This window comes from Petaurus breviceps, unplaced genomic scaffold (genome assembly GCF_028583685.1).
Source record: "Petaurus breviceps papuanus isolate PSGF00001 unplaced genomic scaffold, PetGlider_PUasm1.0 188, whole genome shotgun sequence".
Taxonomy (NCBI): Eukaryota; Metazoa; Chordata; class Mammalia; order Diprotodontia; family Petauridae; genus Petaurus; species Petaurus breviceps.
This window is the reverse complement of record NW_027185804.1, coordinates 11,962,479-11,990,219: the sequence shown is the minus strand read 5'-3', so window position 1 is coordinate 11,990,219 and position 27,741 is coordinate 11,962,479. Positions and strand designations below refer to the sequence as shown.

At 39.0% G+C, this 27,741-nt stretch overlaps 1 protein-coding gene and 1 pseudogene across 2 annotated transcripts in view; one reads left to right on the top strand and one right to left on the bottom strand.

Annotated features, from left to right (window-relative positions):
* NELL1 (neural EGFL like 1) overlaps nt 1-27,741 on the bottom strand; it is a 922,880-nt gene that overhangs the window by 305,726 nt on the left and 589,413 nt on the right. The gene's annotated exons all lie outside the window — the stretch shown is intronic.
* LOC138163652 (mitochondrial dimethyladenosine transferase 1 pseudogene) lies at nt 25,352-27,659 on the top strand (annotated as a pseudogene).

Below are 27,741 nucleotides of genomic sequence, written 5' to 3'. Positions count from 1 at the left end.
ACCTTTGGACACGCCCCTCAACTTCATTGCCTCAAACAGCTCCTTTTGACTTATCTCCTATATCATAGGTAGACTGTGGTCTGATTTCATAATAACACCCAAAGCTCGCCTCAGGTTACTAGGCTTATTACTTCATGCTCTCACATCAGAAATCATCTTGGGAAACAATCTTGGATAAAAGGGTCCCAGCCATACTTGGAACCACCAACACCAAAGGAAACTCCAGTGAAAGTTGTATAAATCTAAGATCTCCAGGAACAGCAATATTTGCAGCTGCCAAACCTTTGGCCCTTCTTCAAACCTGACCCCCCTCCCCAGAGCCATCAACAATTTAAGCAGTTCTTGTGGAGATAATACCTGGGGACTGTCAGTGAAAATAGCGCAGCCCCTGCTTCCACAATAACCAGTTACTGAAGACATTAGTAAGAAAGTTTTGCTGTCGATGGCCTTGGCACTACTGAATGGTTCAACATTAAAACAGACATGGATTTATTCATAGAAACAATACTGAAAAAATACATTACCTTCTCTTTTACTGCTTCATCACAAAGACCACTGGAACTTTCCAGCTGATTTGCAGCTGAAACCTTCTGTATTTGTCTTCCTTCATTAGAAAATGAGTGACTTGAGAGTTGAAACTACATTTCTATTTTTATCCCCAGTGTTGAGATCATAGAAAATTTTTAACAATTTTTTCTTTTATTCATTTGAATCACTGGAGAAAATTCTGATACTAGGACTTCCCTTGGCTTATGAAATCACAGGCCCTTTGTGTATTCACCATGTAGAAAAGACTTAACTCAAGAATTAGAAATCAAAGGGATGACCATCAGCTGGAAAATGGATAAAAAGCTGCGTATATGTTGTAATGGAATATTATTGTGCTATAAGGAATGATAAGGAGGATGATTCAGAAAAAACTGGAAAGACTAACATGAACTGATGCAAAATTAAAGAAGTAATCAGGAGAACATTATACATTATAACAGCAATATTATTCAATGAAGAATTGTGAATGACTTAGCTACTCTCAGAAATACAATGACTCAAGACTATTTCCAAGCACTAATGATGAAGCATGCTATCTGTCTCCAGAGAAAGAACTGATTTTGTTTGAATATAAACTGAAGCATGCTATTTTTTCATTTTCTTTAATGCTTTTTTCTTTTATTCTAGTCTTCTTTTACAAAATAATTAATATGGAGAGATTTTACATGATTGCACAGGCATACTCTATATCTGATTGCTTAGAGGGAGGGGATAGAATTTGGAATTTTAAACAAAAAATGTTATAAAATTGTTTCAACATTTAATTAAGGGGAAACTTTATATATATGTATATATGTATGCATATATTTCAACATGTAATTAAGGGGTAAATTTACACACATGTGTGTGGCTGTGTGCACATGTTTCACCATGCAAGGGGAAATTTTTCATGTATATACATATATGCATGTGTTTAAACATGTAATTGGGGGAAATTTGCATATACACACATATACTTAGCTTATATTATGGTTGTTTCACATAGTAACTACAGTTGGGACTACAAGGAATCATTAGGATGCAGCCATTGCTTAATATTTATTCAATTTCGTGATCACAATGAACATTCATTCCACTAGAGTCAGGATCCTCCAGTGTCACAAATTGCCACACTACGGTAACTGCCATGCACTGGTAAATTTGGTAACCACTAAGTGATGGTTCCTGCCATCAGAAGAAGAGGGCAATATGCTTGCTGTCTGATTCAGGTTTTGCATCCATTTTAAAGTTTTCTGGGAATTTCTATTCTTTTTCTTCTAACTGCTTGCCTAGCTTTGATCTCTTGTGACTGTGAATTTACCCATAGATTTACCCTTCCCCTTTATCCTGCTTGATTCTTGTACAATTCTGTTAAGATATGTCACAAGTCCCTCATTAGAACAATAAGTCAGCCCACCCCATTGGAGACACACATAAGCATAATGCAATAAATTGTAATAAGGAATCATTACTTTGGGGGCATTTAAGGACTCTACAGCCTAGGAGAAAAATGAAAGATGCAAAATGATGTGACCAAGTCCAACTGTCTGAGAAAGCATTGGCAATGATCCCCTTTACCACACGTTTCCATTTTTCTTTGGCTGCTAAATGTTGCCTTCTCATTTTACAAATGCACTTGAAGATTTGTTTCCAGATGGCTGCCTTATTACCTAAGGTCTTTTACATTTCCAATTCCCACTCCAAAGCCAATCCAGAAGGGCTCCTTAAAATAAGCATCCTAAATAATGCATTTTTGTTAAGAAAAGACTGTTTAATTGTTAGCTCAGTTTTAGTAGGTCCATATACTAAATTCTTGATGCTGGCAGGGAAGACATGCAGAGGATCAGATGGGAGAGGAGTGGAATGCCTAAAATATTTTTCTGTTCTCAGGTACTAAACAAAGTGGAAAAACACTTTCCTTGCACTCAGAAAGTCAGGCTGATTATAGGTTATCACCAAACAAGAGGACATGGTATCCCACTCTGATAACTAGCCTTCCTGTGCCAGGCACCATAAATCTGAACACCTGTTATTCATGGGTGAGAGAACATGCTTGAGTGTCTGCTTGTTCTCACTTCTCCAAATAAGCATATTACTCTACTAGAAAAAGGACTTTTTTCCCTTAACTGCATCAGAAATGGGAAGGGGTCCCCAGCAGGGCATCAGGACCAATATGGCTCCTCCTTTCTGTAATTGGGAGATTGCAATGGCCACTATTAACTTTCATTCCAGACTGGCACTCCTGCCATTTAAAATCATTATGGTTTGCTCTCTTCACTTTCATATCATACAGATAGGAGAGAATGTATGTCTGAAAAATGATTCAGTTAATGTCCTTGAGGCTGTTAGAAAGTGGAGAGGTTTATGAAGACACCACTGGGCCTCCCCAAGACCCAAATTACCACTATGTATTTTCTCCCCTGTGGTTTTCTCAACAAAGTTAGGCTTTTTCTGAAACAACTATAAAGTATTCTAGGGGTTGGGAGGAGATGAAGAAGTTAGATGATGGTCTTAAAGGAAAAGATGAAGACATTGAAATAACCAGAATGACAGGATGGCTTAACATCACATCTTTCCATCAATGTTTTCTAATACATGTGCAACCTTTGTGACAGCTGAGTCAAGCAAAAGAAACTAACTTGTCATTGGTGGGGCCAAATGGATGGTGAACAAAGATAAAGGGCACAGCTTCACAGTATGACCTCGGCCTCCTAGGGTATGTCTATACTTGATTTTGCTTCCAAGGCTCATAAATACTCTGCCCTTCCATTTGCAGTTGGATCATCCTACTGTGTCCCTAATATTAACCTTACCCAGGATATTTAATCTATACACATGTCTACCTGGCAATGACTTCTTTTTTTTAGCAATTGGGGTTAAGTAACTTGCTCAAGGTTACATGGCCAGGTGTTTCTGGGTGGATGCTAAGTGTCTGAGCCTGGATTCGATCCCCCAGGTTATCCCGACACTGGGGCCGGTGCTCTTACTCACTGTGCTACCTGGCCGCCCTAGTGCCAATGACTTCTTAAAAATTCCATTTACTAACCCATTTCACTGGTATAATATTCTCAAGATAACTCGCTCTGTAGTGCAGAGATGGCTTTTTTCCATGGTTATACTTCTATATGGTACAATTATGATTTTTCCATTCAGTCTTACCAATTATCTTATATTTAACACATGTTCCTTTCAGAAACACATATTTGTAAATTTTGTCGCCTAAAATTAGGAAATGGAACAGAATCTCAAGAGACAAATTCTGGGTTCACATCTTACCTCTGCCACTACCACTGTGACCTTGGCAAAAGAAATTGAAGTTCTTAAGGCCTCAGTTTCATCATCTGTAAAATTAGGGAAGGTTAGAAGAACTCAACCTCCAAAACTATGGGCCTATGAGAATAATTATCAGCATGTACATAGGACCTGAATTTCTGAGGTGGTGCCAATGGTCGACCACGCTAACATGTATCACTGGGCTGGAAGACCATCTAGAAGGAGTGACTATGATATAAGCTAAAATTAGTGGGATATAGTTCTATTCAGGAAGGACAAGAAACTCATCTATTTAAGAGGCACTTAGAGAAGATATGGCACATCGTGTCCACAGAAAGTGTCCCTTTCTCCTTCAAATTAAATTCTGTTCCTATAAGAGGAACATGGTTTTTCTGTTGAGAGGCTATGTAAAATAATAAACAGAGTTTGGGACTTGGCATCTTTAAGACTTGGATTCAAATTCCACTGGTGACATTTATTATTTATGCTTTCGTGGGAAGACACCAACCTCTCTGAGCATAAGCTTCATCTATAAAGTACAAATAACAACACTCATCATACATATCTCACAGAGGTCCCACAAGGCTCAAATGAGATAAAATTGGTATGATGCTTGACAAAACGTCAAGAACTACAGATGTATTTTGTTGTTCTTGAGTTTTTTTTCAGTCATGTCTAAGTCTTCATGAGCCCATTTGGGGTTTTCTAGGCAGGAGTCATTTGTCATTTCTTTCCCCAGCTCATTTTACAGGTGAGGAAATAAAGGTAAACAGGGTAAAATGACTTGCTCAGGGTCACACAACTAGTAAGTAGATTTAACTCAGAAAGATGAGTCTTTCTGACTGTAGGCAAGCTCTCTAGCCATTGTACCTCCTAGCTGCCCCATATAAGTATATATGTATGGATATATATAGATTCTAACTAACTATATATATTGATATATATGTTTATATATATATATGATTGAGTAAATAGCTAACTTGCGATTGTAGAAAAGAAACAAATACATCCTGTAAAAGGCTACAATTTATATTCGAGATAAATGTAAATGAGGGGATTTTTGAGACAGCCTCCTCAAAGGAGATACCCTAAATCTTCATCAGAGTCAACAAGGCAGTACAATAGAGAGGTTGTTGGGCTCATAATCAGAAAGACCTGAGTTCAGATGTAACCTTATACACTTATTATCTGTGTGACTTTGAGCAGAGGACTTAACTTCTGTTTGCCTCAGTTTCTTTATCTGTAAAATAGACTAATAACAGTACCTAACTCACAGGATTATTGTGATGATAAAACTATATAATACTTTTTGAAGCACTTGGTCCACTTTCTGGAATAGAGTAGGTGATTAATTAAATTCTTATTCCCTTCCTTTCTTCCTTCCATCTTTCCTTCCTTTTAAGCTTTCTTTCTTTCCTTCCTTTTATCCTTTATTTTCTGCATTCTTTCCTTCCTTGCATCTTTTCTGCCTTTTATCCTTTCTTTCCTTCCTTCCTCTCTTCCTTCCTTCATTCTTTCCATCCTTCCCCACGACATGGAAGATAGCGCAGGAACTTGAAGGCCATGACCTTAGAACAGCATGGACTCTGGCTTATTCCATTTCTGGCTTAGAAAGGTCTTCGTATGGCCAAAATAAAATATCATGTCCAATATAAAAGTACCATTTTAAGTATTAGAGAGTCTCTTCAATTAGAGTAAAACATTTCTATAGCATGTTCAAGGTTTCCAAAGTGCTTTTTATATGTTATCAAATTAGATCCTCACAACAAACCTAAGAGGAGGGAGCTATTTTCATGCCATTTTACATATGAGGAAACTGAGCTCAAGGCCACATAGTTAATAAGGGCAAGAGGCAGGATTTAAGCTCAGGCTTTTCTAATTCTGGGTCCTACACTGTCCACTATGCTGGACTGCTGCTTGGCATGGTACTTTACAGGATAAATACTTAGGCCACAGAAAGTCATGGGAAAAGCAGACAATCTAAATATTTTCAGTACTATATGACACCTTCCCTTCCCCAGTGATGGCAAAAGAATGGCAGCAAAGGATACTGAGAACACAAATGCCACAGAAGTCTTTTAAAAATCTGCAAACATTAACTATTTGTTGTCACAATGAGCCATTCAACCTTCTCTGCTATAAATAAGAATTGATGACATCAAGAAATTGAAGTCACAAACGAATAGAGAGATGGCAGAGGGAGTTTTCCTGGAGAAGAAAATAAGGGGCCGGTAAAGCTTTGCTTCCTCTGCCAAATGTCCATGTCATCATCCTTTCATGGGATACAAGGGAATTTTGCTTTACAGTAAATGTGATGAGAACAGGTAATAAGAATGCCATTAAAATAAGTGTAGCTTATGTGGAGTGATCTATTGCAGAAGATGAAGGTGCAGACATAGAGAAATTTTAGAAAGAATTTGACAAGACCCTCAAAACTAAGCCAACTTATACCTTCACTCTCAATGATTTCAGTGCAATGTTGTGAGCATATGAGAGGCTAGGGAAAAATATGATGGAAGAAAAGTGACCCCCCCAAAGGATCTTAAAGGCAGGAAAGGTGCAATAAATGTCATGAGGATTATTGGATTTGTAGTCAAATTGTATGGCTTCCAATCTTGTCTTTGATATTTAATTGTTGTGTGTCCCTGGCCAAGTCAGTTAACCTCCTTGGGACTCAAATTTCTCTATAATGAGGAAAAAGGACTAGATAAACCTTCTTTCTCTAAATCTATCAACTTAGGTTTCTAGGATACAAAGGCCAGCAAATTTTAAAGTTTCTCTCTTCTTAGATGAAAGCATAATAATTTTGTTGAAATCTACAACAACAAAAACTTTCTCAGTGAAATCTAAAACAAAATAATTCACTCTAATCACAAATACTAGAAAAATAAAGTGCAATAAAGTACATAATCTACAAAATTATATAGCTTAAGAACATCTAAGTAATAGATCCATATATGTAATCTTACACAGACACTGGATATTGACCCTGTACAAATACCAGAAATAAGGAAATGAAGAATAGGTAAGGCCTTGTTTGTTTCAACTTTTGGGGAAAAAAAACAACAATAATATACAGTTAGTGAGGTAAGGACTGGATTGTTTCAACTTTGGAAAATAATGTACAGAACCTTCAAACTATTTGCTATTGCAAATACCCATCTCATTAATGTTAATATTTTCCCAGGGATGTTTACATTGGTGCAAGTGAAAGAATAACACAGTCTCTAAAGACGTAAAATGACAAATGGCCAAAGGGCAATTGAAAAATTCATGGAAATACATAGCGAACAATATGACTCAAATATGTGATGTAGTGCAAAACATATACTGAAGATATGTGTAAGAGAGGGGGGTGAGGGAGAAGGAGAGAGAGGGAGGAAGGGAGGGAGTGAGAGAGAGAGGGAGGGTAGGGAGAAGGGGAAAGGAGAGAGAGGGAGGGAGGAAGGGAGGGAGGGAGGGAGAGAGGAGGGGGAGGGGAAGGGGGAAGGAAGGGAGGAAGGGAGGGAGGGAGGGAGAAGGGGGAAGGAGAGAGAGGGAGAGAGAGACTGATGGCAAGACAAGAATAATGACAGGTAACATGAATTCCCTGAGTACCCTACTAGAAACCCTCAGATATTAAAGGGATAAGAAGACTATCTCCAGGGTTTGGAAGAGATCATTTATAGATGATTATTAGAAAACATCAAAAAGAATTATTCATTGTTAAAAGGCATGAAGAGGTTCTAATTAGTATGAGTATGCAGTACTCAGACACTCACTAGCTGTGTGACCCTGGGCAAGTTACTTAACTCTGTGTGCCTCAATTTTCTCATGTATAAAATAAGCTGGAGAAGGAAATGGTAAACCACTCCAGTATCATTGCCAAGAAAACCCCAAATGGGGTCAGGAAGAGTTGGACGTGACTGAAATGAATGAACAACAAGAGAGTACACATACTGGGGACATAAAAAATCGACCCAAATGCTGCTAGATATATACAAATGTATATACATACACATATACATACTTGAATATATAGAGATAAATAGGTGATGGATATAGAGAGATGAACAATGAAAGTCTTATTCTAAGGAGAGAAAAAAATCAACCAAATGTAGGCTAGGGGAACACATAGAATCAACAGATTGACTATTTACAATGAACCAAAAACTTATTATGGTTTGAGAATATAACATGGCAGTAAAAAGAAAAAAAACTAATATGATCATAAGGTACAGTTAAGAAAGTCATATTGTTCAGGATGAAGAAAATTGTGGTAGTTTGCCACTGTAGTTTTCCCTGAACAGACCAGAGCTATAAGATTTTCTGTTTTTGCCTTTCTTTTATCAACAGCACTTAGCACAGTACCTGTATATAGTAAGTGTTGAATAAACTCTTATTAATTCTTTGATGGCTATATTGAAAAACAATTTAGATACTACATTTAAGGTAGGACATTAAAAAACTGGGCAATTTCCAGAGGAGAGTTACCAGACTTCTGTGGATACTACCAACCATGCAATGCTAAGAACATCTAGGGGATGACTAGTTTGGAGAAAAGAAGACTTAGGGGCGATATGATAGTTGTCTTCGATTATCTGAAGCATTTTAATTTAGAAGACAGATTAGACTGATTTTCTTGGCACCATGCCAGGGCGAAATAAGAACCAAGGCATTGAAGTGGCAGATAAGCAGATTTTGGATGTACATAAGGAAAAAAAATTATATCTCAAGTTGTCCAAAAGTACAATACATTGCTGTGGGAGAGAGTGAGTTGCCAATCTTTGGAGGGTTTCAGAGACTAAATGATTATCTGCTGATAATACTCTTAGAGGAGGCTCACTTTTGGGAGTGAATTGGACTAGATGACCTCTTAAGGTCCCTTCTACCTCAGCTAATTTGATTCTACAAGCTTTTACTAGTTCCAGTGGATATTACCATGCCAGACACTTTAGGGAAAAAGAGAAGTATTCTCAAAAGAGAATTACAATAAAACCAAGCTAGAGAGACAGGACAAATATACCAGTGTTGTTGGTTAGTCATTTCAGTTCTGTCTGACACTTTATGAACCCATTTAGGATTTTTTTTAAAGCAATTGGGGTTAAATAACTTGCTCAAGGTTACATGGCCAGTTATTTCTGGGCGTGGTGCTGAGTATCTGAGCCCGGATTTGATCCAGGTCATCCCGACACTGGAGCCAGTGCTCTTACTCGCTGAGCCACCTGGCCACCCCTAAGCAATTGGGGTTAAGTAACTTGCTCAAGGTTACACGGCCAGGTGTTTCTGGGTGGGTGCTAAGTGTCTGAGCCTGGGATTCGATCTCCAGGTCTTCTCAACACTGGAGCCGCTGCTCTTACTCGCTGTGCTACCTGGCTGCCCCGATTTAGGATTTTCTTGACAAAGATGCTGGAATGGCCTGCCATTTCCTTCCCTAGCTCATTTTAGAGATGAGGAAACTGAGGCAAACAAGGTGAAGTGACTTGACCAGGGTCACATGGGTAGCAAGTGTCTGAGGTCAAATTTGAACTCAGGTCTTCTTGACTCCAGGTCCAGTGCTCAAACCACTATGCCACCTGGCTGCCCTATTACAGTCAAGACAGACAAACCAGAAATGAGGAAGATACAGTGGCATCCTTATCATCAGAGAAGTGGGGCAGTGGGATTAGGCAGAGAAGGAGGAAGTAGAATATAATACCGGTAGCAACAGCAATAGTAAATATGTCACCATGCAATAACATAGTTGATGAGGGGAATCCAACAGTGGATTTTCAAATGTAACTAAAAGGTGCTTTGCATCTCTTGAGAGAGCCTATGAAATAACAAAGATAAAATGTAGATATAGATGATACACAGGTATGTACACATTATACATACATGTATATAAGTGATTATATAAACATACATGTATAAATGTTTGTACATGTGTGTCACATATTTTAAAGTAGTAAGGTTTAATGACCTTACTGAATTCTTCACAAAGTTCTCTGACCCATTATGTGTTTTTATACTGATATATTTCCAGTTTTAGATAAATAAAAGCTCTTTATTTGGCTATTTTTAAACTTTTTTTTTTTACATTTTAAGCTATTTAAAAAAAAACTTTAAAATACACTAAGATCTTTGGGACACAATATACATACATGCCTGTACACAAGATAAGTGTATAAACACATGAGGTGTTTGTGTACAATATAGGTGTTGTGTGTGCATATATGGTGTGTATATATGTAATATTAAATTGTTATAGGTTAATGGTCTATGTGATACATATTTACATATATACGGTAACCCCAAAGCCTTAGTGAAGCTTTAAGAGATTAAAATGCAAAATGATATTTAAGGGGAGCAAATAAAGAGCTTTTATTTATTAAAAACCAACTAAAAATGTGGTAGTACAATGAAACACAAAATGGTTCAGAGGACTGTGATGAAGACTTTAGAGCTATAGGTCATTATGGTCCTTCAGCTTAATTGTATATACATTTTATGGTTAGAGATGACAAAAGTTTAAAACGACAAATCATACAAAACTTTGGAGATAGGTATGAATTTTAAATGGACTATAAATCTCATACTGAAAAATTGTTGAGAAGTAAATTTAAGTGAAAAGTGATTGAGTAAGTACCCAGTGGTTCTGATTTAACCATTTGTAGACACAAGAAAATGGGATACAAATTTGATATAGAAGACTAGTGATAGAAAATATGGAAGAGGGTACAAAACCTGTGACCAGCATGTCATAATGAGTAGGAAGAGTAAATTCCTGCTCAGCAGGGTTACCCCAGCACTCTGAGTGAATCTAAGTATAACCATATGGTGATGGATTTGGCTAGTAACAAGCCAATGAAGAGAGGAGCAGGTGTGCACACACTCTTTGCAAAGGGTTCCATGCTTGCAAGGACCTTGTGACCTCCTTGCTGTTCCTAGCATAGGACACTCCATCCTCCAATTCTGGACATTTTTACAGGCTGCTTCCCATGCCCAGTATTCTCCCACCCCCATCTCTGGGCTTCCCTTGCTTCCTTCAAGTCCCATCCATAATCTCATGCTCTTCAAGGAGACTTTCCCATTCTCCCTTAATGCTGATGTCTTCCCTCCATGATTTATTTCCTATTTTGCTATATATATTTGTTTGTCTATAGTTGTTTGCAAATTATTTTCCCCATTAGACTCTGAGCTACTTGAGAGCAGGGACTGTTTTTTTTTTTTGCTTTAATTTGGAACCCCAGTGCTTAGCACAGTGCCTGGAAAACAGTTGGTATTTAATAAATGCTTTTATAGACTTGACTTGTTGATTTAAGGAAGGTAATCACATGTATTATTTCCCCATTTTAAGGATGAGGAAACTTTGGCTTGGAGAGGCTGAAACCATTTAGAATTGATATTAAGACTTAAATCTTGGATTCCTGGTTCCCGCTACATTGTTCTTTTAGGTATGTTATATTGTCCCTATAGAATCTTGTTTTTAGCTTTTCCTTTCAGTAAATTCTGTTTCACAGGCAGGAGAACGCCAATGTTTGACTCTTGAGTCCAAGGTCATTAAATTTAACTTTCTAAATATTTTATAGTCAACTGTGTATTATAACAGCCTGTTCAGTGCCTAATGTAGGCCCTTGAACAATGTAGAAGCTTAGAAATGTTTTTGGAATCGATAGATGAATGGATGGCTGAATGAATGATTCAATGAATGAATGAATGTACCCCCAGTCAGCAGTGCATTAAATCTTCTAACAATGTGTAGGCTGCCCTCTGGTTAATGGCTGTAACCACTGATTGTAGAGCATGTTACTGTTTAAAGTTGATAAATACCATGGTTTTCAGGTAGATTATTATAAAAAGCATTACACTGGTGCTTTTATGAATTGTTTTTAAGATGGAATTGATCTTGAAATGCGGCTGCAGTAAATGTGATGGTATCATTTTTTACTACCTCCCATCTCACTGTAATTTGGGGTTTGATGGATGCTGCTCATTTCTATTCAATATCTGACTTTATAGTGAAATCACATCCAGAGACAGGAAATGTTATACTGTTAAAGGAATTAGATCTTTCCTGTCTCTTTTCTATGGGTTCCAGCCATCTGTCTGCTTAGTAAAATGTAGCAGCTTTGTATTCAACTAGCAGCCAAGCTTAAGTTGTTCAATATAACAAAAGGAAAAAAATCCCAAGGGATTGTTTGATTTCCTAGCTGCAAGGCTCTCTGGACCTCACTGTCAACTCTTTTTGCATGGGTCAAGGTTGTAGGTTAAAGACAAGATGTCTTCTTCCCTAGAATAGAGAGGGACCCTCAGTACTGCATTCTAAATAATCAGAAACTCCTGCATGACTTGGGGGAAACATGGTGTAGTAGAAAGAACACTAGTCACCTGGGTTCAAATCTGCCTCAGACATATTCTCTTGATCGCCTGAGCAAGCCTCTATTTTCTCAGCTGTAAAATTAAACTACTGAATTAGATGGCCTCTGAGTTCCCTTCTTTCTGTACATGTAGAATCCTATGATCCAGGAATTCAATAGCTGCAAAAATTGTTCTTCAAATCTGGTTGCAGTCAATTCAGTTAAGGAAGCATGCTTTGCCAGGATCTCTGATCACTGCCATGGGTACTAGGAGGGTTCTCAAAAGGTAAACAGAGAGTGCCCTGAAGATTCCCAGATCACTAGTGAATGGAGGGTCAGCAAGTGTTTAGAAAGTGCTTCCTATGTGCCAGTTACTGAAGGACTGTGATAAGTTCTAAAGATACAAAGCAAGGCAAAAAACTGTCCTTAATTTCTATTCTTTGTGCCCAGACCTTTAGGAGGCTTACAAAGCAGATATGCAGGACATAGCCAAGGGAAGACACCCAAAACATGTGACTCTGATCTGGTTATCTCCCTTGGGCAGAGAGTATACCCACAGAGCACAAAGCTTGACACAAGAAGGTTAGACCCAAGAGAGGTAGGCTTTTAGGGATAGGGAAGAGGGGGGTCACAGACCATAGATTTATACTTCTCCTTCGTCACAACCATTCACTATGCATCAGCAGAATCATGGATCCCAGTTTAAGCAACATCAGCCCCATTGTTACTCCTCCTCATTCCACGATTCATTGGTTACAGCTTTGGTGATGCCTCAGTGCAGGTATAATTCCCAGAAAATGGCAGCCCTTTCTCCTTGCCCTGGCACACAGGGTCAGTGCCTCTTCTCACCTCACTGCTACTGAGAATGTAGCTCTGTCCTTAAATTGGGCAGCTTCACTGTGAACGTGTCTCCAGCATCATCTCTGCCAAGCTCACTCAAATTATTTTGGAATCATTAACCCTTTCTGAATTAATAAGCTTGGCTTTAGGTACAGAAATCAAGTTGCCTTCCTTATAAGAAGTTCATTACATCTGTTCCGAAGGTACTTCCTTCCAACTAAATATAGTCATGAAATAGGTTTTTGCTAAGAGCCAGAGCCAATTATTGAACAATTCCAAACTATTTCACATCAGGGATTGCATTGCATTTTTAGGAAGAGGCTGAATATTACAGCATATGAATAATTCAGGTTTAAGAAATTCCTCTTCCAGCTTTTCAGCCACTTTTATAAGTAAATTATCCATTGTATGGTCTTTAATGATCTATGCTTGGGAAAATATCTCCTAAACCATTTTATTATTTCATACTTAGACATATTAGTGCAGTCAAATGCAGTTTCAGTTGTATATACTGTATTTAGGCTTTGCATAAAACCACTTTTCTCATTTCTATAAAGCACATAAAACAATTGAAAAAAAGAGATGACCATCTCCAAATGAGGTAGAAAATGGTAAAAAAAAAATAATGCAGAAGAGAAAATGCCCATCTTCCCCATCGAAAGTGTGAAAAGTGGGGAGTGAGACAATCTTGGTTGAGATAATCTCTAAGTAGAGGAGTGAGGTTCTTATTTTAGGGAAAATGTGTCCATTACTTTTTTGGAGAATTAGGGAGGGATCACTCTGAGACTTCAACAAACACTTTGTATATTCCATATTAACAATACTACTCAGTGTATTTTGATGATCATTAGCTAAGATGGCCCATTTCAGGGTGACCCCAACATGGTAGTATTTCAATATTCCTAATAATTGGCAGCATCAAGAGTTTAGATAAAAATTATTTTCTGCCCAACTTGCAGTCAGACAGAAGTGAGGATTTTCTTCCTATTTGCCCTACTGCTGAGCCCTCCTGTGTATATTGTCTCCCTATAGGAGAGAGCGAGTTCCTTGAAAGAAAGGCCTATCTTCATTTTTCCATTTGCATCCTTATTGTTTAGTGTGGCACATGGAATATCATACCAAGTTTTCCCCTCCAACCACAGTGAAACTAATATCTAGAGGGAATTAAGCTCACCTAGATGAAAGGCTCTGTAGGAAAAAAAAAATGTCTTCGATTATAGATCCAAAGCAGACCTTTACTGTGTTTGGGTCAAAGCACATCTTAATAATATAGGATGTTATAAAGAAAAGGTTGAATGACTCCTTATGTGCAAATTCTGCATTTGGGAAGGTGGTTGGACTCATGACCATTTCTAACTCTTCTAACTCTCAGAATCTATGATTCCATGATGAAAATCACTGGGGCTCCACTGACATGTTCATCCTCAAAGAAGTTTAATTTGGCATATCTTAAACTATACAATGGCTCAGTGACAGGGTAGAAGGATGTTTATCAATTAAATTGAATTCAGCAAACATCTATGAAGTACCTTCTGCTTGCCAAGCACTATACTAAATTCTAAAACCACAAAGACAAAAATTAAACAACCACACACAATTATTAAGTGCTTACTATGTAGCAAACAGTGGAGCAAAGGGTTAGGATATAAAAAAAGATAAAAACACAGTCTCTGCCTTGGAGAAACTGACATTCTGATGGGGAAGACAAGAAGCAAATAACTAAATGTCTGCCTGTCTATCTATCCATGTACCTATCTACCAATCTATCTATCTACCTACTCTGCCTATCTATATACATGCATGCATGCATGCACACATATGTATACATCCATACACACGTGTGTGAATGTACACAGATATATGCATGTATATCCATATAAAACCACCCAACTGATGGAAGGTAATTTCAAAGTAAAAGCACTTTCAGTAAAGGGGACTAGAAAAGGTAGGTGGGAAACAATCTTTGTCCTCATGGAGCTTACATTTGATCAATACAATTAATTGAATTAATTTATTTACAAAGCAAAACAGAGCCATTTCAAGATGTGGAGATTACTAAAAACTGGGGAAAGAGAGTCTCACCTAACAAATGTCCCATGAATTGCATTTTGAAGTAAACTAAGGATTCTAGGAAGGGAGAATTTAATCCAGACAGGGAGGACAGCCTAGGGAAGGGCATGAAAGTAGATTATTGAACATTGTGTATACTGATCATCCTCTAGTCAAGTTGTGCTGGAAGGGAGAATTTGTGGATTGGAGAAGGCATATAGGATACAAGCTTTATAGAACTTTGAATGACATTCAAATGTCATTTATCTCAGAAGCAATAGGGAGCCACTGATGACTTTTAAATAAGGGAATGACATCATCATATCTATATTTTATTAATATCAATGGCTCATTTGTTAGAAAATAGATCAGACAGCAGAGATACTAAAAGGAAGAAGGAGGAGGAGGAGGAAGAGAAGACTATGACAACGACAACTATGGAAACAGAATAAAAACAATGAGGTCTTGAACTAGGGTGATTGTTGTAAGTACACACGAGAATAATAATGAGAGAGGTTATGTAGGCATAATCAAGAAAACCTGGCAAATGACCTTCTTTATGGATTATAGGAGAGAAGAATCAAAGATGCCTCTAAGTCTGCAAAAGTCTGTGATTAGAAGGATGGTTCCCAAAGCACTTTACAAATATTATCTCATTTTATCTTCACAATGACCCTGGGAGACAATTGCTATTATTATCCCTATGTTATAGATGGGAGAACAGAGAAAGACAGAACTTTAAATGAAGTGTACAGGGTCACACAACGAGTATTTAAGGGCACATTTGAACTAGGGTCTTCTGCTTCCAAACTGAATGGTCTCTCCACCTAGCTGTGTTTTCTTCATTTAGCATTATTATTTAAACATTGTTATTGATATTAATCTAACATTCCTCTGATGTGGGTGCTGGAGTTGAAATGAATTATCATTCTCTTCTGCAAATGCAGAAACTGAGACACCAAAGGGTTAAATGATCTGGCCACTGAATTGGCTATCCTTACTCCTCACACACAATGGTTTTCACCATGCTCTCCTGCTTCCACAGCAGAATGGGTTGGCCCCCCAGGTGATGAATTCTGTTGGCCCCAACAGCTCATTAAATGATCCACTGAGGCATGGAGGGATATCCACACTGACTGATGGAATCATCGATTTTGTGAAACACTGAATGGTTAGCTACTGCGTAAATCTTGATATTGAACTAAACTTAAAATGCCTTAAGTGGATCTGAGAACAAAGTTTGCCCCTCAGAAATGCAGTTGAAGGAGAGAAACATTAAAGGCTAGGACCAGGCTAAGGAAATCTATCTCTTCCCTTTTAAACCAACATAATACAAACCAATTTATTCCACTACTTGTCACATCAATTCTGTGCCCCACCCCCCAGCCCCAATCCCCAAACCTTGTTATTGTACAGTTGGTTACAAGTGCACACAACTTCAAAGTCTATCTGCAATTCTGTACTGAACTGAGGAACACCTATTTCTCTCCCTAGCATAGACAAGCAATTTCACATTCCCAGATCCAGGAACATTTATGGGGCAAAGGGGAGGAGATATGCCCCAAACCATCAAACACAGGGATCTTCCCTGGGTTCAAACAATAGCTTTATATGTTACAATTAAAACAATGATATACAGCAATACCAATTATTTTTTATTATTGTTTCTACTGCTATTGTCATTATCATTATTATTTTGCCATTTAGGCTAAAAAAAGGCTTTCCTAGGAGGAAAATTTTTAAGGAGCTTTTGCAGAGAGCTATGAATTTGCGGTCTTTTAAAACTAAAACCCATATTTCACAAGGATCTCCAAAGCAAGGTTGCTACTTTGACTTCTCTTCCTAATGCCTTCTATACATTCTCATTTTAGTCTCACAACCATCCTGTGAGATAGATGCCACTAGCATCCTCATTTTACAGATGAGTTTCAGAAGGCTGACACAAAGGAAAGAACACTGGGGTTCACACCATCACAAGCCGAACTCTAATTTGATGTTTATATGTGTGACCTTAAGCAAGTCACTTTAATTCTCTAGACTTAGGTTTTCTCTAATATAAAGTGAGTACAGTAGATCTGGACAGTTTCTGGGGTTTTTGCCAGTTCTAGACCAATGATCCTGTGTATGTGCCCAGGGTTCCATAGAGAGTAAGTGTGTGATAATGAATTGGAACTGAGATCTTCCAGACTCCATATTCAGCAGTCTATCCACCATGCTGCACTCTAGTAACATTTTCATGATTGTTAAAATGGGCTCTCTAATGACTGAAGGAAAGCCTTTCTGCTTGGCTAGCTGTTGTGTTTTTACCCTAACAGGCTGGTAGAGTCATTATAGAGCCATGTTAACACAATGCATATAATAGATGGTAAGAATAATGAGATCCTGCCCTTGTATCATGTTATGTAACACGTAATAATCATGATCATTTTTCATAGACTTTCAGGCTAAAATACCTTGTTTTTCATTCATTTATCAGTCATGTCCAACTCTTCATGACCTCATTGGGGCTTTCCTTGGAAAAGATACTGGAGAGGTTTGACATTTCCTTCTCTAGCTCATTTTACAGATGAGGAAACTGAGGCAAACAGGTTAAGTGACTTGCCCAAGGTCATACAGCTGGTAAGTATCTGAGGATGGATTTGAATCCAGGAAGATGAGTCTTCCTGACTCCAGGTAGGGTGCTGTGTGCATTATGGTACCATCCACTGGCTCTTCAGAACCTATCTAAACTACCTCATGTAAGGAGAAGAAGCCTTCTAACACCACCACTGTCAAATGGTTATCCAGCCTTTGACTGAAGACCTCAAATGAGAAAAAAAATCATTACCATTAGAGAGAACCATTTCCAAGTTCAGACATTTCTAATTGTGAGGAACATTTTTCTAACATCAAGTTAAATCTGTACCCTGAAAATTCCATGCACTGTTCTCATTTTTTTCCCTGCTAGGACTTAGCAGAACAAATCAAATCATTTTCCATCTACCCACTCTTTAAATACAGTGTCCCCAAAATCTTAGTGCAGTTTTAATCTTTTAAAGTTGTAGTTTACAACCATATTTCATAACTGTTGTAATGTCCTGCCCCACAATCTTCTCTGCTCCAGTACAGACACCCCCAATTCATACATCCAATCCTCGCTATAACTGTGTGTGAGAGGTATGGCCTTTTTTTTAATTTGAGAGGCAACATAACATATTAAACAATTTGCTGTACTTGAAATCAGAATAGTCAAGGCTTAACTTTCCTTCTGAGACATAATAGTAAGCAAATCTATTTTTTAAGTGACTTGACCCAGATCACACAGCTAGTAAGTGTCTAAGGCTGGATTTGAACTCAGGTCCTCCTGACTCCAGGGCTGGTGTTCCATCCACTGTACTACCTAGCTGCCTTTTTATGGGTCTTCCACAGATGTGACTGTAGTGTCTGCAGAAGTAGTCACCAGGCTGCATCTCCTCAAGAGTTGCTTCCCAGGATGATTACGTTACGGGCATTGGCCTGAAAACATTGCTATTACCCTGGATCTTGGGGTCTGGATCCTGGTTATCATCATCAAAGTCTGAAGAGATACAGTACTTAATGGGGTTATACTGGCTTTGCCTGCCTGGCACACTGCTTTTCTCTACTAAGGTGCCTTGCTACATTAGCTAGGCCAGCTTACCTGCCTGGTAGGTGGCAGGTTTTGGGGATTTCTTGTTCTTTCTGTACTGAACTACCTCCCCAGGCAATGGCTGTGAGCGCCAATCTGGAAGAAGGACCAGTACTCTGGGAGGTGCTGCTGATTCCCAGGGCTTCTCATTGGTGACAATGATCTACATTTATTGCTGCTGATGATGAGGAAGGCAGGGCCCTTCTCCACAGTGATTTCTATTCTCAGTGATGACTGGACCCTGAGCTTGAAGCAGGTCTGGTGATTTGGGAGACACTGATTTTCCCAAAGATCAGAAGTTCAGGATCTTGGACTATCTTCATTGGGTTGAGTGAAGTAGACTAGATTTTCTCTATGTGATCTCCTATCTCCAATGTTCTGGGTTTTCTTGTTCCCAATCCAATGAGCCCTCTGATTAAACAATTTCCTTATGTAGCCAGAGCCTGCCTCCACCCAACCTCCAACCCAGGTTCAATTTGTTCAGACTCTGGGTCCTTGAAGCCAGGACACCATACGGTCTCAATCCAGTCCTTTCCGTTGATGGATGCCATCAATTTCACTACCTGCATTTAACTGCTGAACTGAGGCACAGTTTGGTCAAGAGCGCGGGTGTCTCCTTATACTCTAGAGTATGACCCTATGACGCCAACCAGATTAAAATGTAATTGTGAAGGTTTTAACTAAATAAATAAAAACACAATCAAACACAAAGTTAATACGTGGTTTTCTATGTTAATATTTGAGCCACAGGCAACCAGACGTCCTTACATATTGCTTAGTGGTCCCCATTTCCATATAAGTTGGAGACCATAGGTCAAGAGGATACTTAACATCATTCTGAAAAGGAAAGACTTAGGTTTCTTCTGGCTCCGGGATTTTTCTAGTCCCCTTATATTTTCTTTAAACACAAGGAAGAATATAAACAAGGGAAAAAGTTTAATTTGGGACAACTGGTGAAAAATGCACTTAAGGCAGGAATGAATATGCTTTCAATAGCAAGTTTTATGGCAGTATTTACTTCCTCACCCCTTTATCATTAGAATGGAGAGGATGGGAAAGAAGAATGCAGGGTTTTTATACAGAGAAAATTCCATTTATTATTATTTTTATCCTATTTATATTGCTTAAATTTAAAACAGGAAACATGAAAAATAAATGTAATAATTAATGGGTGATGAGTTATAAAATAGTGATATACATATATTTGTACAGAAAAAAATCAAAACATTTTAAATACACAGAAGAAATTGAAAATACAGAAATACACACAGAGAATAAGTCAATTATGACACTATTATATATACATATATGAAATATAAATATTAAGGTAAATTTTGAAAAATTTGAGAGAGAGCAGGGCATTATGATGTAGTAAAAAGAAACATAGTATAGTGAATAGAAGTTGACCTCAGAGCTAGGAAAACCTTGGTCAAAGTTCAAAACTTCCCAAGAGGAAGCTCACCAAAACTGTATGACAGAGAAGGTACAGGCCTGTGAAAGTAGGAAGATGGCACTTTTCCCCCAAAGTTCCCTACATCAACAAATCTGCAGATTCAGTACCTATCTTTTATTTCCTTAAAAAAATTAAAAATTAGGGGCGGCCAAGTGACGCAGTGAGTAAAGCGCCGGCCCTGGAGTCAGGAGAACCTAAGTTCGGTTCTGGCCTCAGAAACTTAACACATACATACACACACACACACACACACACACACACACACACAAACTAGTCATGTAACCTTGGGCAAATTACTTAACCCCAATTGCCCTCCAAAAGGCAAAAAAAAAAAAAATTAAAAATGAGGACAGAGCCAAGATGCCAGAGTGAAAACAGGAATGGCACACAGCTCCAACTCCAAATGCCTCAAATACCTGTAAAATATGACCCTCAACAAATTTTAGAGGTACAGAACCCACAAAGTGACAGAGACAAAAAATCTTCCTCTGAAAGCAGTCTGCCAGGTCAGCAGGAAGGGTCTATCGCACAAAGCTGGGGGTCAAGCCCAGTTCTTGAGGCACACAGTCCCAGATCTGGGGTGGTCCAGGACCAGTGACCTGGTCTGGGCCAGAGCAGACTTCAGCAGAGTGAATCACCAGCAGCTGTGCAGGTCTACAGACTTCTCAACCCATAAACACCAAATAGAAAATAAAAGGTCAGTGGGAAGCTCTGTTGGAACTGGTTGACAGAAGAAGTTATCTGGCCCCTGCCCTAGGGTGAGAGGTAGCAGATGTGTGGCAGATGCAGCTGCTGCTGCATGGCTGCTTCCAGAGGTCCTGGTATACAGATTGTAGGGGAACCAAGCAACCATTCAGAGGGTAATCTCTCTTGCTTTGACCTGTTTGGATCTGAAGCATGGTATTGGGGTGTGTGGTCAGTATGCCAGAGCTTAGGGTGTCTGTAGAGAGGGTACCCTCCTCATAACTCTGACAATATCTGCAGAAACTCCAGAGATTTGGGACATACTTCTCTGCAATCTGGAAACAGAGTTCTACCATGGCAAAGAGCTCAAAAGTAAAGTAATTGGCTGTCAAGATGAGCTAGTGAATGAAGTGCAATCTATCTTCTAACACTGAATCCTTTTTTGGGGGACAAAAAGGATCAAAACACGAAACAAGCAAAAGTGAATGAGGTCAAAACTCCAGCATAAAAAGCTTCCCAAAAATATAAATTGGTTACAGGCCATGGAGGAGTTCAAGAAGGATTTTGAAAATCTAGTAAGAAAAGTGGAGGAAAAATTGGGAAGAGAAATGAGAATGATGGAAAAAAATTGAGGAAAGCAAGTCAACAGCCTGCTATAGGAGACCCCCAAAAAATACTGAAGAAAATAGCACCTTAAAAAACAGACTAACTCAAATGGCAAAAGAGGCCCAAGAAGCCAATGAGGAGAAGAATGCATTAAAAATAAGAACTGCCCAGATAGAAAAGGAGTTTCAAAAACCCACTGAAAAGAACAATTCCTGGGGGGAGAGTCAAGATGGCAGAGTAAAAACAGGACTTCTGATGGGCTCTGGCTCCCACCACCTCCAATTCATGTAAAAGGTGACTCTGAACAAACTTTGGAGCTACAGAACCCACAAAATGACACAGAGAAACTAACCTCCCACGGAGGACAGCCCAGCAGGTCAGCAGCAAGAGGCCAATGCAGCTCTCTGAGAGCCAACCCCAGCCCTGCATGAGCTAGAAATTTTAGGCCCAGGGCAGGTGTGACCAGCTACCGGCTGGAGGGACTTCTGATCACCAGCGACTGTGGTGGTTTCCAGAATAATCAACCCATAGATGCTAAGGACAAAGTGAGAGGTCAGTGCAGTGTGGACTTTGGGATCCAGTAGTTTGGGAGTGTGGTTGGCCTTTATCCCCTGGAGGGAGAACTAGCTGAGGCGCCATAGCCATGCAGCTGCTGCCACGTGGCAGCTTCAGCTCCTGGTCTGCAGACTGTAGGGGGACCAAGTGACCAGTCTGAGGAGTAATCACTCTTGTTTTACCTGCTTGGATCTGAATTGTGGTCTAGAGTGGAGGTACTGGGGTGTATGATCAGCTTGCCAAAGCATGTGGAGGCTTCAGAGAGGGCCCCCAACTAATACTTTTGGCAGCTGAGAAAACCCCAGCATTTGGTACGAAGCTCCCCTGTCTGGTAGCAGAGTACTAGTGTGGCAAAAAGCCCCAAAGTCAAATAATTGAGTGTCAACATGAATAAAAGAGGGAAGCAAAGCAAACAGAGGAATCCAACATTAAATCCCTATTTTGGGGACCAAAAGGATCAAACAAGGAACAGTAGGAAGATGGTGAAGTCAGAACTCCTGCACCAAAAGCTTCCATGAAAAATATGAGCTGGTTACAGGCCATAGAGGAACTTAAAAAGGATTTTGAAAACCAAATAAGAGAAGTGGAGGAAAAATTGGGAAGAGAAATGAGAATGATGCAAGAAAATTATGAAATGAGAGTCAACAAACTGACTGAAGAAAATAACACCTTAAAAATAGACTAAGTCAGATGGCAAAAGAGGCTCAAAAAGGCAATGAGGAGAAGAATGCCTTAAAATGCCAAATTTGCCAGATGGAGAAAGACTCTTAAAAGCTCACTGAAGAGAATCTTCCCTTCAGAATTAGATTGGAGCAAATGGAAGCTTGTGAACTTAAGAGAAATCAAGATACTATTAAACAGATCCAAACAAAAGAAAAAATAGAAGGCAATATGAAATATCTCATCGGAAAAACCACTGACCTGGAAAATAGATACAGGAGAGATAATTAAAAATTATTGGACTACCTGAAAGCCCTGGTCAAAAAAAGAACCTAGAAGTTATCCTTCTAGAAATTCTCAAGGAAACTTGCCCTCATGTTTTAGAACCCGAAGGCAAAATAGAGGTTGAAAGAATCCACCCGTCACCTCTTGAAAAAGATCTCAAAAAGAAAACTCCTAGGAATATTATAGCCAGGTTCCAGAGATCCCAGATCAAGGAGAAAATATTACAAGCAGCAAGGAAGAAACAATTCGAACATTGTGGAAACACAATCAGGATAACACAGGATCTGGCAGCTTCTATACTGCAGGATCAAAGGGCTTGGAATATGATATTCAAGAGGTCAAAGGAGTTGGGATTAAAACCAAGAATCACCTACCCAGCAAAACTGAGTATCATATGTCAGGGGAAAATAAGGTTATTCATTGGAATAGAGGACTTTCAAGCATTCTTGATGAAAAAAGACCAGAGCTGAATAGAAAATTTGATATTCAGACTCAACAAGCAAGAGCAGCATGAGAAGGTAAACAGGAAAACGAAATCATAAGGAACTTATCAAAGTGGAACTATTTACCTTCCTACGTGGAAAAAATGAAAATTGTAACTCATTAAACTTTTCTCAGTATGAGAATAATTGAAAGGAATAGAAATGTGTGTATAAACATGTATATGTCTATATAGGAGGGTATATGGGCATATGAATACTTATGTGAATGTGTATATATGTGTACAGGTATACATAGACAGAGGGCACAGGATCAATTGAATAGGAAGGGATGATACTTAAAAGGTGAAATTGAGAGGTGAGAGAGGAATATAATGAGAGGAGATGGGGACAGACAGATTGGGGTAAACTATCTCATATAGAAGAGGTAAGGAAAAAATGGTCATAATGGAAGGGAAGAACAGGAAGGAAAAAGGGAATGAGTCAAACTTACTCTCATTGAATTTGGCTCCAGACTGGTCGGAAAAGTTCAAAACTCCACCAACAATGCATTAGTGTCCCAAATACAGACCAAAGCATTTATCACCTCATTCTCTAAAACAGAATCTCCCACACACTAGATGTTTTAAAAGTCTTTGTTCAAATGAAAGAAAAATTCCCAGTTTCTTTCTATCCAAAGAGGAGAGTTCTATATCTTATTCTATAGAAAGAAATATCACCTGCTTTCCTGGCTATGCTCCACAGATAGCCTTCAAGGGTGTTGTTGGTAAGACATTTTAGCTATGCTATGGTTTCACATGGCAAGGTATAAATTTTACTCCTTCTTGGTTACTTGGCCCATAGACAGGATGAAATTAAGCTGGGGGATCAAAAAATATATCATGATTGTCCATGTTGTGATGACTCAGGTCATGTTTATACTTGTTTAACTCAATCTACAGAAAAGACAATTGGAAGCTTCCCAAAGCCCCACCCTATAGTGCCTTGCTGACTACAGTTATCCCTTCCATATCAAGGGGATTGGGAGAAGGGGTGCCCCTGAAATCTGCATGAAACTTTTAGTCCTCTCTTCATACCAGAGAAGAAGTCTGAATCATTATGGCATTAAAAGATAAAGTATTTTGGTGTGGCTAGGTGGCGCAGTGAATAGAGCACCAGCCCTGAAGTCAGGAGGACCTGAGTTCAAATCAGCCGCAGACACTTCACACTAGCCATGTGACCTTGGGCAAGTCACTTCACCCCAAATGCCCTCCAAAAAACAAAAACAACAATAAAAAGATAAAGTATTTTGATATTATACAATGTGTTACATATATTTTATGCATTTCTAAGTTTCTAAACTTATTCTGTGTCTGGTCTTTACATATCATTCGCACCTTCCACAAAATTCATATCTAATTTTTTATGCCCAACCACAATATATCAAAATCATGATGGGGGCAGTCAAGATGTGGAAGGCATAACTGTACTTTCTCTCAAGACAGAAAGATAAGGCTAGTCGTCTAAGATTCCCAATACAATGGTCTTCTGCCTAGTGACAATCTATAAGGTATATAAAAATCTATGAAGAAATTAAGGAGGAAAATAATTTACTAAGTGCTTATTATCCTCCCAGTGCTCTGCTAAGTACAGGGGATACAAGGAAGCCAAAATGGTCCATGTGCTTAGGGAGTTTATATCTCTAATAGGAGGAAACAACGTTTACCAACACTGGTATAATACACAAGATGAATAGGGAGTAGCTAAAAATGGTGGTCTTAGTAGGGAAAGCACCAGGAGCTGGGGGTCCTGGAAAGTCTTCCTGCAGAAAATGGTTCTGAGATAAGGATTGAAGGAAGTGAGGAATTAAAACAGAAGAAAGTAAGGAAGAAGGATATTCTGAATTTGAGTAGGACTATGTAAGAATGGAGATTATTGAATCTTGTTTTGCTCCCACAGATGTTTTTAAGAAATGGTAAATGCTCCCAGACTGTTGGGAGTTTGTGATAAGCCTGGAATATTTTGTTTTGCAAGGATGGTGGTTGAGCATATCCTGGCTTCAGGGGAAATAGAAAGGTTGGGACTTGACAAATGGCTTGGACCCAAGGGATCATGCCATGATCACAAGAGTCCTCACTGCTGCACCTGTGTAATTAACCTCAAGCGTATTAACTGACCCACCTTAAGGTGGAGCTTTCCACCATTTTCTGATAATAGGACACATGACCAGGCAGGAAGAAACACACTAAGGAGGGAATTTAGTGACTGTGTAAGGAAGAATATAACCTTGAGGATTCTGGACCAATCCTAACTCTGATGGGAGGAATATGACTACACTCCCTGACCTTGCCTGGGAAATCCTGTGATCCCCACAAGTGTGTTTCTCACAACTAGAACTCAGTGAATAGGCTTTGCCACAGTCAAACAGAGACCTGTTAAGGATCTTAACTTGAAAAGTCCAAGGTCTCATACTGCATCCGGGACTATCTCCACCCATGCTGATCTATATCTCACCACTAGACCCAGATAGCTCCAGAGGAGAGAGTGAGGCTGGTGACTTTGCACAGTCCTCCCTCACTTAAATCCAATTCGTTTGCATGTCATGGCATCACCTTCTGGATGTCATGGTCCTCTTTGAAAATGAAGGACAAAATAGCAGCAGCAGGGCTAGAACTGATCTTATGCAAATTCTGTATCTCTCCCAGGACCTAGTTGAAGACACTCCACAGAGCAGGCAATTATTAAATTCGATAAGAGGAAAAGGAATGAAGGAGGACTTGTCCACCTTCCCTCCTCTGTTGAGTGAGGACTTAAGAAGTATTAAAGATTAAAAGATATAATGAGAAAAGTAATTAATCATTATAAAACTTTAATCACACTTGGACTTAAGCCAGAAAAGACAATGTTAATTATGAACTTGACATCTTGGGAAGAATGATGGCAAATTAGAGTGCATCCAGAGGATATTTTGCCTGGTAGTGGGATATTCCAGGTTGAGGAAGTCTTGGGGAAAAATAGATTTTCAGGGTGATAAGGAATCTAGCACTGAAGGAAGTCCCAGTGTAGAAAAAGCCCTAGGCACTAAGAAAACTTCCAGGGTGAGATGGCAGCTGAGACATAGTATAGAAGTCTATAAATTCATAAGCAAAACCAAATCCTCAAGAAGAGAACACTTGAGAAGAGCTGCTGACTGGGGTGTGAGATCTGTCTTCAATTTTTTCAAAGTCTGTCATGTGGAAGATGGATTAGAATTGTTCTATCATTGCCTTCTGCCCAGGAGTATAGAACTATGAACTATGAATGGAAACAGTAAAGGCAAATTTAGACCTGAAGATAGAAAGAACATTTATTAAGAACTTATTATGTGGGTCCCTTTGTCCAGGCCCATCTGAGAAATAGCCCACCCTGGAATCCTGGGTGCCCAGGCAAAGCTAGCTGCTTTCTGCCTCCAACCTTTGCCCACAATCATGGAAATCGTTAAAACTTTCCAGATTATCAGTCCAGAAACAGCTGTCCCAGAATTTCCTCCTGGATTTGAGGCTGACAGATAAGACTATATGAATGAATGGACATCTAAAAAAGGGTCATGTTTATGAAGCAGGCCCTGGGGCAGGAGGCATCCCAAGATCCATTCCTAAGGCTGAAGTACCTGATCTTCTTCTGGCTGAAAGGGATATTCAGTCTGGGAATTGTCCATGGGCATGTATTGATGCTTTTCCAGAAGACCCTGAAAGCAGGTGGGAAGATGACCCTCCAAGTGTGTATATCATTGGCAACCTGACTCTCAGTCTGTCTACTCCATTTATTAAAAGGCTTGAAAATGTTTCTAAAAGAGATGGACTTTTTTATTTATAACAGGACCATGACCTATTTAAAGGAAGTGGCTGACAGACTGACTGTCAGTACAGGAAGTAAACAATGAAGTTGACTTTGCATCATGGCCCAGTATCTCTGCAAAGTTCAGCATTCTGGTATGATTCCAGGCTGAGCTTTTGTTCACAAACAAGAGATGGTTGTGGGAGTGGTTCTTTTTACTCCTCTAGTGCAACCACAGATAAATCAGCCATTTAAGCTTGTGGGAAAAGTTGTACAAAGTAATTTTCAGTTCAGAAGTAGTGCCATCATGGATTTGAATCCCATTCCCACAAACTAAACATTCACAACACACTGAAAAAATATTAATGCTGGTTGATGTGGATCCTATTTTATGGCCAATACAGCTCTCCATCTTGCATATCAAGAAGCTCTGTGATGTCTACAAAAAATTGTGTGATGAAGACCCAGATCTTTTCACCTATAATTTCAGGAATGAACTCAGGCGAAAGAAACCTAATAGTCTATAGAAAACAAAAAGCCTATAAAGTATATCTATCTATCTATCTATCTATCTATCTATCTATCTATCTATCTATCTATCTATCTATC